This window comes from Aulonocara sp. 'chitande type north' Nkhata Bay, linkage group LG23, assembly GCF_057382095.1.
Source record: "Aulonocara sp. 'chitande type north' Nkhata Bay isolate Kocher_YH1m ecotype deep benthic linkage group LG23, A_spYH_male_GT1.1, whole genome shotgun sequence".
NCBI lineage: Eukaryota > Metazoa > Chordata > Actinopteri > Cichliformes > Cichlidae > Aulonocara > Aulonocara sp. 'chitande type north' Nkhata Bay.
The window spans coordinates 50,699,727-50,717,833 of record NC_141365.1 but is presented as its reverse complement, the minus strand read 5'-3'; the positions used below and the strand labels follow the sequence as shown (position 1 = coordinate 50,717,833).

At 42.5% G+C, this 18,107-nt stretch overlaps 1 pseudogene; it reads left to right on the top strand.

Moving 5' to 3' along the window:
- Positions 1 to 6,571: 6,571 nt before the first annotated feature.
- On the top strand, positions 6,572 to 9,078 carry LOC147302987 (uncharacterized; annotated as a pseudogene).
- The last annotated feature ends 9,029 nt before the right edge of the window (positions 9,079 to 18,107 follow it).

Sequence of the window (18,107 nt, the reverse complement as noted above, 5' to 3'; positions counted from 1 at the left end):
TTTTAATATTTCGTTTTGTTTTGGGGGGCTAAAAAAAACGGTGCGCTCATGTAATTAAACTGCGATTAAAAGGGTTAAAACCCCCGAAATATAATTAAAACTTTACATGGATAGTTCAGGGAGAAGTAGTTTTAAAAGATTGGCTAATTTAAAGTGGAATAAAATATTAATATATAAATTTTTTATAGCACTTTTTTGGGCGTGGTCGATTTGTGGCTCTAGGTCCGATAGTGTATGCATTTTTCTAGGACCCCCCAGAGGTTAAGAGTGAGAGAAGTCACAGTCCTGTGCTGAGCTACACAGTTCAGCACTACACTCGCAATAGCTGAGGACGTAGAGCAAGTCATCTATTATTCAGAGGTTTGGTGGTTTGATCCCTGGTTGTGCCAGTCTGCGTGCCCAATATCCTTGGGAAGGAGCTTTCACTCTTCACCTTCTCTGTCTGAGGTATGCAAGGTTCTTGTGACCAGTCCGTACGATAAGGTGCATGGACACCTCCAGCCAATGTCTTCATTCCTCCAGTGCCATCCTGACAGCCAGTACTTCCCGGTCACCGATGTCATAGTTGCGTTCCACTGGAGAGAGATGGCCAGAGAAAAAGACACAAGGGTGCATTTTACTTTCCTTGGATTGTGAGAGAATGGCTTCGACCCCAGAATCTGAAGCATTTACTTCCTGAATGTACTCATTCAAGGTGTTCTGGGCAGCATTGTTACACACACACACTAACAAATGCTGGGTTAAAAATAACCCAATTTGTAATCCAGTGCTGGGTCAAATTTGGACCGAGCTAACCCTGGGTTGTTTCAGCTTAACAGGGTTGGGTTGTTGGTTTGACCCAGCACACTGGGTTAGGATAATTATGAAAAAAATGGGTTACATTGACCAATGTTTAACGCTGAGGTCACCAAAAATTGGGTTGAAACTCATAACCCACCACAAGGGTTATATTACCATTAACATTTGGGTTAAGATTTTATTTACTGGGCGCTGGTTTAGCTCAGTTGGATGAGCAGGTGACCATATGCTGCATAGCTGAGAGTGGTTGACCTGGGTTCAAGTATGACCTGTGGCCTTTTGCCGCATGTCTCCCCCTCTCACTTTCCAGTCAGTCTTCACTGTATCTGCCTAATAAGAATCACTATTAAGGCTGAGAGAAGTCACAGTCCTGTCCTGAGCTGCACAGATCAGAGCACCAGCTCCAGGCTCAGCAGCGTCAGTAACAGAGGGGCTAGACTCAGGCAATTTTCACTGGGAGACAAAGTGCTTGTATTGCTCCCTTCTTCCAGCTCAAAGTTGCTTGCCAAGCGGCAAGGACCCTTTGTGGTCACGCGGTGAGTTGGGGACGTTGACTATGAGGTCGGTCTGACAACAGATTTTCAATTCAATTCAATTTTATTTATATAGCGCCAAATCACAACAAAAGTCGCCTCAAGGTGCTTTCTATTGTACAGTAGATACAGAGAGAAGCCCAACAATCATATGACCCCCTATGAGCAAGCACTTTGGCGACAGTGGGAAGGAAAAACTCCCTTTTAACAGGAAGAAACCTCCGGCAGAACCAGGCTCAGGGAGGGGCGGGGCCATCTGCTGCGACCGGTTGGGGTGAGAGAAGGAAAACAGGATAAAGACATGCTGTGGAAGAGAGACAGAGATTAATAACAGAGAGAGGTCTGTTAATACATAGTGAGCGAGAAAGGTGACTGGAAAGGAAAAACCCAATGCATCATGGGAATCCCCCGGCAGCCTACGTCTATTGCAGCATAACTAAGGGAGGATTCAGGGTCACCTGGTCCAGCCCTAACTATATGCTTTAGCAAAAAGGAAAGTTTGAATCTTAAAAGTAGAGATAGTGTCTGTCTCCCGAATCCAAACTGGAATCTGGTTCCACAGAAGAAGAAGGCCTGAAAACTGAAGGCTCTCCCTCCCATTCTACTTTTAAATACTCTAGGAACAACAAGTAGGCCTGCAGAGCGAGAGTGAAGTGCTCTAATAGGGTGATATGGTACAGGAGAAATCTGCTCTCTCTTTCTAGTCCCTGTCAGGACTCTTGCTGCAGCATTTTGGATTAGCTGAAGGCTTTTCAGTGAGTTTTTAGGACTTCCTGATAATAATGAATTACAGTCGTCCAGCCTGGAAGTAATAAATGCATGAACTAGTTTTTCAGCGTCACTCTGAGACAGGATATTTCTAACTTTAGAGATGTTGCGCAAATGGAAGAAAGCAGTCTTACATATTTGTTTAATATGTGCATTGAAGGACATGTCCTGGTCAAACATGACTCCAAGGTTCCTCACAGCGTTACTGGAGGCCAAGGTAATGCCATCCAGAGTAAGAATCTGCTTAGATACCATATTTCTAAGCTTTTCAGGGCCGAGTACAATAACCTCAGTTTGATCTGAATTAAGAAGCAGAAAGTTAGCGGCCATCCAGGTCTTTATGTCTTTAAGACATTCCTGCAGTTTAACTCATTGGTGTGTGTTATCTGGCTTCATGGACAGATAGAGCTGGGTGTCATCTGCATAGCAGTGTAAATGTATGCTATGTCTTCTAATGATGCTGCCTAAGGGAAGCATGTATAATGTAAACAGAATTGGTCCTAGCACTGAACCCTGTGGAACTCCATGATTAACCTCAGTGTGTGAAGAGGACTCTCCATTTACATGCACAAACTGGAGCCTGTTAGATACAAACCACTGCAGTGCAGTACCTGTAATACCTACAGCATGTTCTAACGACGGATTTATCATCTCAACCGCCTAGTCAGGACCCTTACTAGATACCGGGTGGGAATCAAATTTGCGACCCCCCACTCCTGAGGTGTGGAGTCTTACCATTACACTATCCAGCTGCTGGGAGTGAGAGAAGAGTCGCACAGCGCCTGGTGTAGCCCCATTGTTCTTGTGGTGAAGAAAGATTGGTCTATATGGTTCTGTGTCGACTATCACAAGGTGAATGAAGTGTCACGCTTTGATGCTTATCCCATGCTCCGGGTCGAGGAGTCTTGGACCGGTTAGGCACGGCCCGTTTTTTCACAACACTGGATTTAACCAAGGGCTACTGGCAGATTCCCGAGTCCAAGGAAAAAATGGCCTTCTTCATTCCGTACGGTTTGTACCAGTTCATTATGCTTCCATTTGGCTTGTTTGGAGCCCCGACCACCTTTCAGTGCCTCATGGACCGGGTGCTGTGTCCGCACCCTGCATATGTTGCCGCCTACCTGGATGACGTGATCATCAATAGTGACACCTGGGCGGAGCATGTGCAGGGGGTGGACGTGGTCCTGAAGAAGTGTGCGGTTGGATGGAGGGAGGGACAGTATCTGGGGTACCACTCGGGGGGCCGGCATGTGCATCCACAGGTGGAGAAGACGGCAGCTATTGCATCCTGCCCGCACCCCATGACTAAAAATGAGGTGAGACGGTTCCTTGGGCTGCCGGGTTACTACCGCCGTTTCATGCCCGGGTTTGACTGATCTGGGTTTGATCAGCCCCTTGACTGATCTCACCCGCAAGGTGGTCCAGATCTGGTCCAGTGGGCGGAGCCGTGCCAGGCAGTGTTTGTGCAGGTAAAAAGAGCTCTCTGTAGGGAACCGCTGCTCCACACTCCTACCTTTTCCCTCCCTTTTGTTCTGCAGACTGACGCCTCAAACAGAGGACTGGGGGCCGTTTTGTCACAGCATGTAAGGGGGGTAGACCGGCCCGTGCTTTACATCAGCCAGAAGATGACGGAGCATGAAAGGTGGTACAGCACTGTAGAAAAGGAGTGCCTGGCTATCTGGTGGGCGGTCAACTCCCTTCGCTATTACCTCCTGGGGCGCTCATTCACCCTGTGCTCGGACCACCAAGCTGGTGGCATTTGGACTGATGACGGTCTTTTTCCCCTTTTTAGTGAGGCGTGAGACGAGCGAAGTTGGTTGGAAAAGCTGAGACCGGCGCTGACCAGACTGTTGGTTGTTGCACAAAAGAACCATAAATAAATGTGACATCTGTGACCAGAAAACAGTTTGTGTGTGGAGTGTATTTTACAATCACACAAAATTGTCACATTATATTAAGCAGAAGCTAACAGCTCAGCTCGGTAGAGTGGGCAATCACAATGAAGTGGTTCATTTTAATTTGTACATTCAAGCTGCTCTTCATATTTCTGGCCACTAGATGGCACCAAAGATGAGAGCATTGAAAGCTTTGAGTAATGAACCATTTTTAATACAAGCGTCAATGCTTCATTTGACCATCACTACAACAAACACTCTCTCAGAACTCTGCTGGGCCATCCTAGCCACAGGTAGAGACACATTAGAAATCTTCAGCAAGTAAACTGAAACAGAGGCATGGTAAGGACTACCATGGTTAGACAATACTCAGACAAAGCTTGTACACCACTAAGGAAAAACAAGAGTTTTGCGGTTGTTATCTCCTGCTGTTCAATAAAGCATGTCCTTCCATCTTGACCCTTTCAAGAGTCTAACCCAGAAAATCACAACCGGCGACAAGGATTTTAAAGATTTCCACAGCGTGAAAGAGGCTGTAGAGGGACTGTGTTGCTGTTATGCTGATGATATTCAAATCTACCTTCACCTGACTGGGGATGCTTTATCCTCACCACATCCTCTGTTTGACTGTCTGAGTGATGTCAAGGACTGGTTATCACGTAACTTTCTTACTTTAAATGGAAAGAAGACAGAAATTATTGTTTTTGACCGAAATATGCCTCTGGGACAATTGACTGGCACATTTGGGCCTGTTGCTAACTACCTTACTGATACTGCCAGGAATCTTGGAGTTTTCATGGATAGCTCCTTCAAACTTGACAAACAGGTCTCTACTGTGGTAAAAACTAGCTTTCATCAACTACGCCTAATCTCTAAGGCTAAACCCTACATACCACACAAAGATATGGAGAAACTCATTCATGCTTTCATTATGTCAAGACTGGACTATTGTAACTCACTCTACTTGGGTCTACAATCTTCTCTTCTGCAGCGTCTGCAGCTGGTCCAGAATGCCGCAGCACGTCTCTTGACCGGCACTAGAAAGTTTGACTCTATCACCCCTGTTCTGAAAAATTTACACTGGCTTCCTATTAAATATCGAATTGATTTTAAAATTCTATTGTTTACTTATAAAATTTTAAACAATATGGCACCTGACTACTTAGCTGATCTCCTCTGTCTGTACAGCCCTCAGAGAGCACTAAGATCATCGGGCCAACTGCTCTTGGTGCAACCTAGGTCTCGGCTGAAGACCAGAGGAGACCGTGCCTTTGCCGTTGCTGCACCCAGGCCATGGAATACTCTCCCTCTTCATATTCGCGCGTCAGATTCCATTCAGTCTTTTAAATCACGTTTAAAAACGTATTTGTTTGATCTGGCATTTAAGGCGAATTAGGGTAATTTACATCTGGCTCTGTATTTAGATTATGTAATTATCTTATATTTTATATATTTGTAATTTATATTTTAGTGTGATTTTATTTGTACTGCGATTTTACTGGAAAGCACTTTGGTGTACTTCGGTCTTAAAAATGTGCTATATAAATACATTTTGATTGATTGATTGATTGTGTTCAAATGTAAGGGGAAAAAAAAGATGTCTTCACGGCTGCAGCGGAACAGCATTGGTGAGCTAACTTGGCAATGCGTGTGGGTCGTGTTGAAGAGTATAATGAATCGAAGGAAGATTTTGAGTCATATTTGGAGCGATTGGAGCAACGGATGCTGGCAAATGATGTTTCTGATGAGAAGAAACTGTGCATGTTTCTCTCTGTTATCGGAGCAGATACATTCAGGCTGCTAAAGAATCTTGTGTCTCCGAGGGTACCGAGTACTGTGGGATATGCAGTGCTGACTGAAGCGTTCAGTGCGCATTATAAACCAACTCCAGTGGTGATAGCTGAGCGTTTTCGTTTTCAGAAACGTAACCAGAAAGAAGCGGATTCAGTTTCTGACTACGTTGTAGCCCTGAGGCAGTTGTCAGTCACGTGTAATTTTGAAAAATATTTGGATGAGGCCCTGAGAGATCGCTTTGTTAGTGAGCTGCGTTCTGATGCTGTGCAGCGCAAGCTACTATTGGAAATGAAGAGTGTGCTGGAAGCAGATGGTAAGGCCACATTGCCACTCAGTCTTTGATTGGCAAACTTCCTTATCATGTATCGCAGTATACCGCACACTCTGACGGGTCGTACACCAGCAGAGTTGTTCCTGAAACGTCGGGGTTATAGACTGTGTTGTTCCAGAGATACCACCAAGTCCACCTGGGATTTCAACATCACACCCCTTACCTGCTGAACCACCTAAACAGACAACTGATGAAAAAAATATATACATAGCGTAAAATCTAAGTTCTAAAACAAACTCCAGTCACATTCATTCGGGTAGATAGCAGCAGTCCTTTCACAGAAGGGGATGGAAAAATTAGATAGTGTGTGTATCTGGGGAGTGTATTGTATGTGTGTGTGTGTGTGTGTGTGTGTGTGTGTGTGTGGATAGGGGCAACACAGTCTGCTTGTTGATCTTAGAGTGTAGCTGTGTGAGTGGCTGTGTGGGTGGGGAGGGGGCACAGACCATTTATCAGTCTCACGGCTTGTGCAAAGAACCCTCCAGCATCCTGGTGGTTCTGCAACTGATGCTCCTGTACTTCTTGCCAGACGGCAGGAGTGAGAACAGGCCATGAGAGGGGTGGTTGGAGTCTCTGATGATGGAGATAGCTCTGCATGTGCAGCGCTGGTTGTAGATCTCCTCCAGTGGTGAGAGAGGGGCACCAACAATCCTCCTGGAAGTCTTGACAATCCTATTAAGTTGATGCTTCTCGTAGGACTTGCAGCTGCCAAACCAAGCTGTAAAACTTTGTGTCAGGATGTTTTCAATGGTGCCCCTGTAGAAAGTTGTGAGATGAAGTGTGGAGAGTCCTGCTTTCCTGAGTCTCCTGAGGGAGACGCTTTTGTACCTCTATCACCACTTACTGTGCGGTGAGCAGTTTGGAGCTATGATCTACCTGCTGCTTATCTTTAAGGATTTGAATGTAACATATAAAACACTTTACCTTTAAAGTATCTGATATACAATGGAAATGGAAGCAATCAGAGATTTAATGATGAAGACTGGGGGTCTGTAGTTCACGTTTTACAGTCCTGAATGACTCCTTGGACATTAATATAATTCACTGAAGCAGAGTTTACAATGCAATTTGCATTCAGCCTCCAGTGTTACTGTTTAATTTTTTTACAATGTCTTTCTCGTTTCGTTTGGCTCTCGGCGAAGGCGGTCGCACTTTTCTCCTCCTTCTCCTTACCTTATCTTCCCTGCTTAGCCTCTTGTGTCCTTGTCTTGTCTCGTGTGTAGTTCACTTCCCTGGAACACTCTCTCACAGTCTGTGTCTAAAAACCTAAAAGAGAATTATGGATTTGATCAACTGGTCTCTGAATGCTATTGACACCCTTTTCTCAATGAGAAGTCTGGGCTCGAGAAGTCTGGGCTCGGGAGAGCCCGAGTGCCCTGGAGGGACTTTCCCTGCCGGGTACACGATGGACGGGTGGCAGACATGGAGGGTCGTCGATCTGGGACTGTCGATCGAGGACGCTGAAGATATCGACCTATTCGGAACCATGATAACAGGGTTCTTGCTGATCGGAGCTGGCTTGGCCCTGGCTTATCGGAGAATTAAGAAAGCGGAACCGGCTGTTCAAACCCCCACAAGGCTGCCCGCTGGGATTGGAACGATGGGACGAGGTGCGGCTTCTCAGAAAGGGCTCACTGAATGCAGCAGGTTAAGAGCTTGGAGGCGCTAACGGCTGCAGTGAAGGCTCAGAATAACACCTCTGAGCGTATATTGGATTACATCAGGGAAGAGTCCACTCGGAACAACACCTCTGGGCGGAAGCTGGATTACATCGCGGATCAGTTGGCTGCGGTCGTGAGGTCTCAGAATCTGCTCTGTGAGCAAAAGTGTGAAAAGACCACGGAATTGAAGGTAAATAACATCATGGAGAAACTCGCAGCTATCCAACGGGAGATTGAGAGACCAGTGTCGGAGTGTAAAAAACAGCTTGAAATTCTCATGAGTTGTTTGTAAAAGAAAAACCACCATTATAATGCGGCTACCCCTTCGGTGCCAGCTGTGGGCTCAAGCTGAACAACAACTCCCTGATAACGACTGTGTTGAGTCTGTTCCTTCCCATTCCATGCAAGGCCACCTGGGTTGGCTGGTAAACTGTTTACTTAGCCTGGCAGGGCGAAGGACACTGTCTCAGCTGAACTATGGACACGCACACACATACACTTACACTGATAAGCACTCACACATCCCCCCTCCCCTTTCAATGCCTTCGATGCTTGTTGCCTCCTGGGAACATGAGGCGGGTCTGGGCCCACGCTGGAGAGTCGGCGCAGTGGCAGGATGGCTGCTGTGTTGCCTGGGATTACTCCTCATCCCCTACCCAACCTTGTTGCTGGTCACGTGCTCCATAATGTTGTACTGTGGACATTTATGTGCTTTCTGTGCAGAGGAGTTTTTTTGTTTCCTGTTATCATGCTGTCCTCTATAGCCCAGCATGAGCAGAGGTCTCATTTTTCCTCTTGTACTTTCCCATTGTAGTGTATATTTCAGTGTTTTTTTTCTATAATGCAACGTTCTCTGACTTGTATCCCCATGTGATGTCTGTATTGTGTGTGTATGGTCGGGGGGCGGGTTCATTCCACTGCAGGGCAACCTGCCACTGCATGTGGCGAATAAAATTTGAACTTGACCTTGAATAAGGTTTACCTGCTGGAGGTTTGATGGATCAGGTGGACGATGCAGTCAAAGAAAGGACTGAATATGCACAGCCATCTTCTTATTTGCAAGAATCCTAGTTTGATATTTTCTTTCATTCATATTTTTGAAAAAAATATCGAACAGTACTATGATAGAATGGAGACCTGGCAAGGTTGTACCTTGCCTTTCACTCCTAGGACAGAGCCCAGCTCCACTGAGGCCCTAGGTAGATACGTGGTTATAAAATGAAAGGACTAATGTTGAATATGAATATTACACGAAAATCGAATTTTAATACAAATTCCTACACATTTGTTGGATCCAGCAAGAGTAACAGGGATTACATATGTCTGAAATGCTAATCCTAACCCTAGCTGTCATGGTCCGCGGCCCGGCGTCCGGGGTGCTGATGGGATGCCCACGCCCACGGGCGTGGCTGCCAACCCCACACCTGGACTATTGGTGGACTATTTAATCCTGCCCTACCTGCTCCTCCACGCCAGTCCGTAGTCGTCTCTCAGCGATCACAACTCGGCGTTTTTGAGCCACCTGCCTGTCCACCTGCCCGCCTGAGATTTGGATCACGATCAGCCCCGCCGCCTCGACCCCTTTTGGAGCCCCCCCCCCTCTGGTTCACTCAGCCCGGCTATCACCGTAAGACGCATACTCCACCTTCCCTTGTATGCTGCCATTTTTCTGCACCCCAGTAATCTGTTTCTCCTTTTTTTTTTGCAGCCTCCCACAGCCCCGCTCTTGGAGTTCCCTGCGCGACTCACCTCCCCGGTCCTTCGGTTTTTTCTGGTTCCACACGTTGTTTTTTCCGGCTACCCTCACGGGACACTTTTAGTTATAATAAAATTTGGTTTCTTTATTCTCCCCTACCCTGGTGTGTGTGTTCTGCTTCTGGGTCCAGCTTGCGCACGGAACTTCGGTTCATGACACTAGCACAGCAAACAACAATGCCCTGGACTGTCAGTGTCATTACATGCTGTGAATATGAGTCGCCTTGATCACATTTTCAAGTATAAAAGAAAAGAAAAGGAAAACACAGAGAGAGAAAAAGTTATAACAGTGTGAGGTCATTTTCTTCCTAACTGACAAGAAAAATACTTTTCATGACTTAGACCATTAATGCATGTTAGACTGTCAGTGTTCTTGTTTTAGTATGCTTCTGTACTGTTAGGCTCACCATCTCTATTTCAGTATAATCAATATGCAAAAAAAAAAAAACCCCTAAAAGTTATACATGAATTTGACTAACGGCATTATTAATAGCATGTTTTTTTTCCCAATTTTCTAAAAAAAAAATGATGACTTTGCAAATAAGTGCATCTCTCATTTTATCACATTTCTAATATGGAATGTGATAAAATGAAAATGAAAGTAACAGAAACGTTCTAAATAATAAAGTATTTATTATTTTAGTTCTATAAAATTATTAATGCAAATTCTAGTATCAGTCTATAAATAGCCAAACATAGTAGTCACATGTGCCAAAAGATGTCATTATTATACCAATTAGTAATGTTAATACCACAATATTAGCTGCAGGGGGCAGTATAGCCACAGGTTATGGAGTATTATATTAATGTCTAATGTAAAGTAGGCCACTGAGTATTGGAAAGATATTCTTTGAAGATAACTCCCTTAGGGCTGAGAAAACAACAAAGAAGCTTTGAAATGATGATAATGCAATAATAGTAATAGTAATAAATGGTGGATGAATGAGAGAAATAAATCATCTACTGGGCTGTTGGCTTTTAGACAAATCTTTCCAAGAAAACCCAGACTGAGTTGAAAGCTCTCTGATTATGTTACTTACTGTGATGATGTAAGTTAATGTAAGTTATCATGGCATGCTGCTCCATCACAGGCTGCCAGCTCTCCTGGATGTATACGGCACAAATGTGGTGACAAAGAGATCTTTTCAGTGCTGGAGGCAGCCAAAAGATCTCTTATTTGCACTTGTCCCACATCTGCTTATTGTTTCGAATGTACATTGTAGGACATAAAGAAGTTCTATTTGTTATTTCTTGGAGATAAAGTAACTAATTATTGTGAACTTGTGAGTCCACAAGCTTATTATTTTGGTTAAAATCATTCACAAGTAACAAGAATATTGTGTTATGGCTCAATATGTCACGGTCATGGGTCAGGGACCCAGTGTTTTGTGTTGTTTATTATTAACAGTCTTTTATTTTCGCTTTCTGTGTTCAACGTTTGCTGCCGTGTCCCCTTGTGTCTGTGTTATGCTTCCTGTTTTACTTTGAAAGTCCGTGTCCTATGTTAATGTTTTCAGTTTTGCTTCCCCTTGGTCTCATCACGCTGTACTCTCCTCCTGTGTCTCATTCCCTTGTTATCCCTCTGTGGATTTAAGCCTTGTGTCTTCTGTTTGTTGCTGGTTCGTCTGTATCATCCATGACATTTCCCCTGTCTTTAGTCTTCAGTTTCTTTTTACTTGTTTCTAGTTTCCTCCCTGTTTAGGTTTTGTTAGTTTAGTCTTTGTATTCCTGCATCTGTGTTTATGGTTTTGGGCTGCGTCAATAAAAGGCACGTTTTCAGTTTAAGTCCTCGTCAGTGCCGTTTGGGTCCTATCTCTCTTCACTCCACACATCTGCCCAAGCAGCCGTGGCACAAAATGAGTGGAGCTAAGGAATTAAACGTCTTGGGAAAAGGTTTAGTGTATGCTGCTGACATTAACACCAACTGGTACGCTGCTCTGTGAGGTCTTCGTTTGTTTTATATTTGCAGATGGATTTTTCCTGCTGCAAACTATGCCTGTAGCAGCAGCAATAATGAACTACTTTGCTTCAAACAACAAGTCCTTTGTCACTGTGTTTGTTTGTTTTCTTAAGATAGAAACTGTTGTTTTGACTACGCAAAGTCTGTCCTTACGGTGCCAACTGAAACAACTCCTAATTAGCAGGAGAAGTGTTTATTAAGAAGTCTGGCTGTGAGATCCAAATGGTCAAAAAAGACTGGCAACACATATAAACTCTAATGTGTTCAGTGAGATAATGATAAGTCAACTTCCTGGAGCAACTTATGTTCTGTGGATTTAATTATTATATTACTTTAAGAATATACTGTGATGTTTTTTTAACACCAGGGTCAAAACTTAGAGTGAGATAACATGATGTATGTTCCCAGCAAAGATGCCCATGTGGGTCTACAGTGAGTCGCTGTAGGTGCACTGTGGGAAGGGCAAATCTACACTTAACCAATACAGGCCCCAAGTTAAGCAACATTCTCGTCTACACTCCATATCAGTTGGTGCCAGTGATGCACTATGGGACATATATGGGGCCCAGTACCGACCCACAGCAAGCAGCTCACTGTGGGCTAATGTGGGTCTAGGTCAGTGCCCCCACACAAACCCCAAACAGCCACCTTTGTTAGACAATCTTTTGTTTGTTTGTTTGTTTTTTACAGGACATCTGAGAACAAATACAGTAAAACATCACAGTACAGCTTTTCTTTTAATATATATATTAAATATTATTATAATATATTATATAATATACAATATTACTCAACAAATAAGGTCAATTAAACTTCTTCTGAATAGTACATGTCTAGTTTCAGGTTGTGTTGCTGTACAGTCCAGCAGGAAAGTCCACAGCAATGGAAACAAATCTTTTTCAGTTAAGAGCTATTCTGGTATAAAGAAATTTTAAATGCAACCTATCCTGTGATGTCTTGGCTTTTCACTTTGAATTTGACTGGGCATGTTTAACTAAAATGAATACTTTTTTTTGCTGACCTCACATTTGATTATCTGATAAAGCAATAATGTGAAAGAGAATAACTTTCTTTGAACTTTGGACTCACTGGTTAAACATATAAACTTTAATGTGTTCATAAAAAGCCCAAACCTGTTTACTCCTTTGGTTGCACAGCAAAGGCATCCACTAGCTTCACCATAAGTAAAGTTTCTGAGTTGAATAAAACCGACATAAGAAAAGAGATGGTGAGACACAGAGTGAGTCGTTCTGTTCGTTTAATGTGACAACATACAAAGAGATAAATGCCAAGAACTGAAATTTCTACAGTGGCATGTAAAATTAAGCTAATACACATGCACACACACTCTGTCTCTATGTCAGACACACTTACTTCTTTCTCTGTCATTCACACATTTGGTATACATCCTAAATCCCTATGCACATCAATAGCCAGTGTTTTTTCACCAGTCTTCTGGAAGATGGAAAAAAAAACAAACAAGCGCTCTCTGTTTACAAGTCTCTACTTTTCATCAGCAAGTTGATCATGAAACAAATGCTAATAGCTACAATCAGACCAGGCTAAAACAGACAAGGACAGTGTTTTGTTGTATGTTTACCAAGCTTAAAAGGTTCTCAACTAAAGACAATTACACAAATATTGTTATTTATCCAGAACTGTAAAGATGTGCCTCATCGAATGGTCGCCAACACATTTGCATTGCCCCTGAAGCTCAAACACATATCTGCTTCAGCCTACCATGTACTCGCTTTCTGTAAATTTGCAATTGTTGCACTGCAACTTTGAATCTCAGCAGCTCACCGTTTAACAGGGTTGAGCTCCCAAAGAGCAGTAAGCTTTTGATCTGGATTTATCTGTCGAGGCACTCATCCTCGTTACTGAGTGTGTATGGCAGGTCGGCAAAACATAAGAATATGAGACAAGGGCTACTTCCTCCTCACAAGCATTTATAAGAAAACACATAAGAATTAATATTTCAATTTTATGTTGAAGGTGTTCAATTTATATTTTAGTCCTTTCATTAAGTTATTCCTGTGTGTTTTAACCCAGGTCTGTTACAGTGGTGGTGCCTGAGGCCCCTCTACACCACAAACACAATCACTAAGGAGTGACTATACAAAATTAAATACAGTAGCGGTTATACCGAAATATCATACGATGATAATCTCTATTACTGCACCTTACCATTGGGTCAGGTCTCCTGTCTATCACTGGCAAAATGGAGGAACAAGTCATCAAGTCACACATTTCTGTATTTATGACCACTGATTTGAACCCGTCGCTGAAAACGGGAATGCTGAGACGTCTTTCAAACTGAAAAAGTTGAAGGTCAGTTCAAATGTTAGCAGTACCATGCCTTGTGTTATAAAATAGAGTTAGCTGCCAGCAGCAGGACATTTATCTCACAAATTGAGAAAAAAAAAGATAAATAATCATCTCCTCTCTTCTGAATTATTAATAAATCTCAAAATCCCATGAGCCTGGGATTTCTTGGAATTTACAAAATAATTATCTTGTAAATTTAGAGAAGGACAATACAATTGATCAAGTGAATGCATTACATCCTGTATCATAGATTTAAAGAATATTAGGCAGATGTTTTTTTCATGTAAAACTCTTATAGCTATACATAGCTTTAAGGGTTTTCAATAATGAATTCAATATCAAAGTCATAGGTGAACACATTAGGAAACATTTTTAGCCTTTTTCCACGTGGTTCCTCGTGGATGTTTAGCTCCATCTTTGGGCCCATAGCCAGCAGCTGTCCTCATGAACAAATATGATCTTCTCATGTGACCAAACAATCACTTAGATGCTGCTTTACAAGCTTTAAATTTAAACTTGCAGGTGTTTTTTACGTTTAGCCAGAACCACCTTTACTTTCATTCATCTCCTGGCAAAAAATCAATTCCCCCAAATATCCGAGAATTCCTACAACTACATTAGCTCTGTATTTTGAACCTTTCTACAGTACAATACCGAAACCAATGTTTTATTTCTGTACATCAAAAGTAAAAGTGACAATTAAACAGAAAGGAAGTGAATGAATTGTCTGGACTGTAATCTAAAGCAGGACCTTCTTTTCCAAGTTTGATGATTTTAAAGTGAAGAAGCTTCTCAAATATTCAAGTACAGAACAAACAGTTTTCCTCATCAAGAGCAAAATAAATATTTCTGTCCACTGTAAATATCACTGTAAAATAAATGGACTTCTTGCAGCAGCTTGAATCAAGAGGTGACTTCACAGCTCAACCTTTATTTTAAGGTGCCGAGGGACTCAGCCTGGTTCCTATTTTTAGGCAATAGTTACCTGACAGCTCCACTGCAAATATGTGACAATGGGGAATAGAGAAAATACCAGACAACCCTTGCGCCTCCTCCCTGTGCTTACAGCATCCAGACTCAAAAATGGAGGTTGCAGGGTTGGCAAAATAATTCAGTACAGAGGGGGAGAGGAAAACTAAACATTATTGCACAAGAGTATCGTCCAATCTAGAGTTCAAAATTAACATAGAGGGTAAAATATTTGGTCATCAGTTATCTTTTTACCCAGAAATCTTTCTGGATCCATGGCCCAAAAATACTGATTGGACCCAAATCTGGAGGGCAAAGAAAAATAAGTAAACCTTACATTATTATCACCCTGTTGGGACATAAAAAAAAGATTATCAGATCAGTTTGTCTGTAAAGGGGTAGTGCTTGATATAAAAAACCATCTTGGGTTTTGTTGAAATGTGTCCTAACACCTGTTAACTGTGCCATTTGATATTGGCTAATACTGACATTTTCTTCTCCCGTTTCAGCAGATGCATGTCTGGCTTGTTGGCCAGCAAAAACGTAACACTCCGGATGCAGTGCTGATCCCCGACACTTACTGTAGGCCACGACACGGCAGCACACAGTAATAAACCGATTCCTTGCAATCCAAACGGCTTCTTGTAATCACCAAACCATCTGACATCAGAGTTTGGACATACATGTGTTTCTGGCCTACTTGTGACAATTTGTCTACACTGATTTTATTTACAGATTGTAGAGAGAGTCACAGGGTCAGTAAACCTGATATGGAAATGATGATATTAAGAAAAGTAAGTTTTATTTTTGTTTTGAAAGCAAAAATTGCTTAGGGCCTGTCAAAAATCATCTTTTTGGTTAAAACACACATTTTGATAATGTTAACCATTTATTTCTTAGGTTGCCAGAGCAGCTAGGGATCTCACGTATTTTGAGATTTTATTTAAAAAATACGGACCAATGTCTTTAATCTATCATCTTCCAAAAGATGAAGTAAAAGACTTGATAAATAAAACAATGTGTTGTAGACAGGGCTAGGATTAAATGGTAAATGGCCTGTATTTGTATAGCGCTTTACTCGTCCCTAAGGACCCCAAAGCGCTTTACATATCCAGTCATCCACCCATGCACACACACATTCACACACTGGTGATGGCAGCTACATTGTAGCCACACCCACCCTGGGGCGCACTGACAGAGGCGCCCCGGGGTGATGAATACAAATTTCTTCAAATTGTTTAATTAGTTCGATATATTGTGCCGCGGTTGTTACTCAAAAAAGTAATGTATTAAACATCACTTGTTAATTTTGTTAAAAGTAATGCAGTATTTTACATAATTCCTCACCACAGAAAGTCATTTGTTACAGTACTTTCATTACTCCATAAAATGACCTGGAATGCATTGTCTCATGATTACCAGTCAACAACACAGTTCCACACACCAACACAAATCCCACTGGGTCAGCATGCACTCAGCTTCATCATCACTGTGGGATCTCGGCTAGCTTTGCAAAACATGTGCTAGCAGTATAAAGTTGTTTCTGCCATTTTACTGTTACACACTTGTCCTTTTGGGCCATAAAAATAAAGGAAATGTCTCCTGTAGACGGCGGACGCACCACCATTTTCCTCGCAAGAAGACAAAAAAAATCATGTTTGTTTGATCTTTTTTCCTTTCTATCGGCCCACGATGCAAATGTAATATGTGAATGTGTGTGTGTGTGAACATAATTAAATTCAAAACACATTCTAATTTTCTCAAACTGCTGCTGTGCATGACAACATGGCCACTGAAAGACTGGAGCTGTGTGTCTCATGTGTGTTGTAGACACTGCCATGAGCCAGATAAGAAGACTAAAGGATGCTCCATATGTCAATGCAAAGAAACGCAGCATGATAGGCAATCGAAATTTAGCCGAGCGCTGTCCCATCTCACACCTCCAATCATGGCTAATCAATGATGACAGCTGCATGTGCAAACCCTGTGGGTTGCCACAGTAACAGACAAGTGGGTTGATAACAGAATATTGAGCAAATGTCTTTAGTTTATTCCACCCTCCTTACCTTCTCCCACAAGACAAATCGATCTGTGTTATGAAAAGTTATGAGGCACAACTCTAGCATCTGCAGCATGTCTCACATCCTTGTGAAAGTTTAAGAGCTTCACAGAACTCTAAAAATAAAATAAAACCGCTCCTAAATAAGCACTTACGATGATGATGATGATGATCTTGAGGGTTTCTGATGGTTTCTTTACATATAAAGATATGCTGCCTATGCCTGTGTATGTGCATGCGCATCCATGTGTAACTGGCAAAAGTGTCAGTCTGATATCCTGCTTTTCCAAACAGAAAAGTTAATAGACATAATAGCAGTTCTTGCAATTCAGAATGGAGGTATTAACACTGGTAACCTGAGTCCTTTGTTACCGTAGTGTTGTCAGTTCTCCTTAGACTGTATCACGAGCCTTGGGAATAAACCTGTAAGCCCCCTACCTCATCTGTCCCAAGATAATAATATAATAATAATAATAAACTTTATTTATAAAGCACACTTAAAAACCAAGGGTATGCCCAGGTGCTTAACAAGTAAAATAGAGTATAGGAGGAGGATAATAGAAATAGGACCAAAGCAAGTACTAAATATGCAAGCAGGTAGCTGTCACTAATACATAAGAAGGCAACAGGTACAGAGCAAACAAGAATTTAAATGAGCATAGAAGTGCATGATATAAAATCATAAAAGAAATATTAACTAGAGGGAAAGGCAAGATTGAATAAGTGGGTTTTTAATCGTGATTTGAACAGTGCAATGGAATCAGATGCGCGGAGGTCGAGAGGAAGGGTATTCCACAGTACCGGGGCAGCCAGAGCAAACGCACGGTCACCCCGGGACTTCAGCCGAGATCTGGGTCGGGTCAGAAGTAGTTGAGTGGCAGATCTGAGTGTTCTAGCAGGAGTATGTGGTTTGAGAAGTTCACTAAGATAACTTGACGCTAATTTATTAATAGTTTTGAAAGTAAGGAGTAATATTTTAAATTGAATACGGTACTTTATGGGCAGCCAATGCAGGCTAGCTAGGACAGGGGTAATATGGCAAAATTTCCTGGTACCAGTCAAAAGGCGGGCTGCTGCATTTTGGACTGTTTGCAGTTTAAGAAGAAGAGAAGAGGGAAGACCATAGTACAAGGAGTTACAATAATCCAACCTGGAGGTCACAAAAGCGTGAATAAGCCTCTCCAGGTCCTCGTGCAGAACATAATGCCTAGCCTTAGAGATAAGGCGCAGTTGGTGGAAGCTAGATCTCACTACAG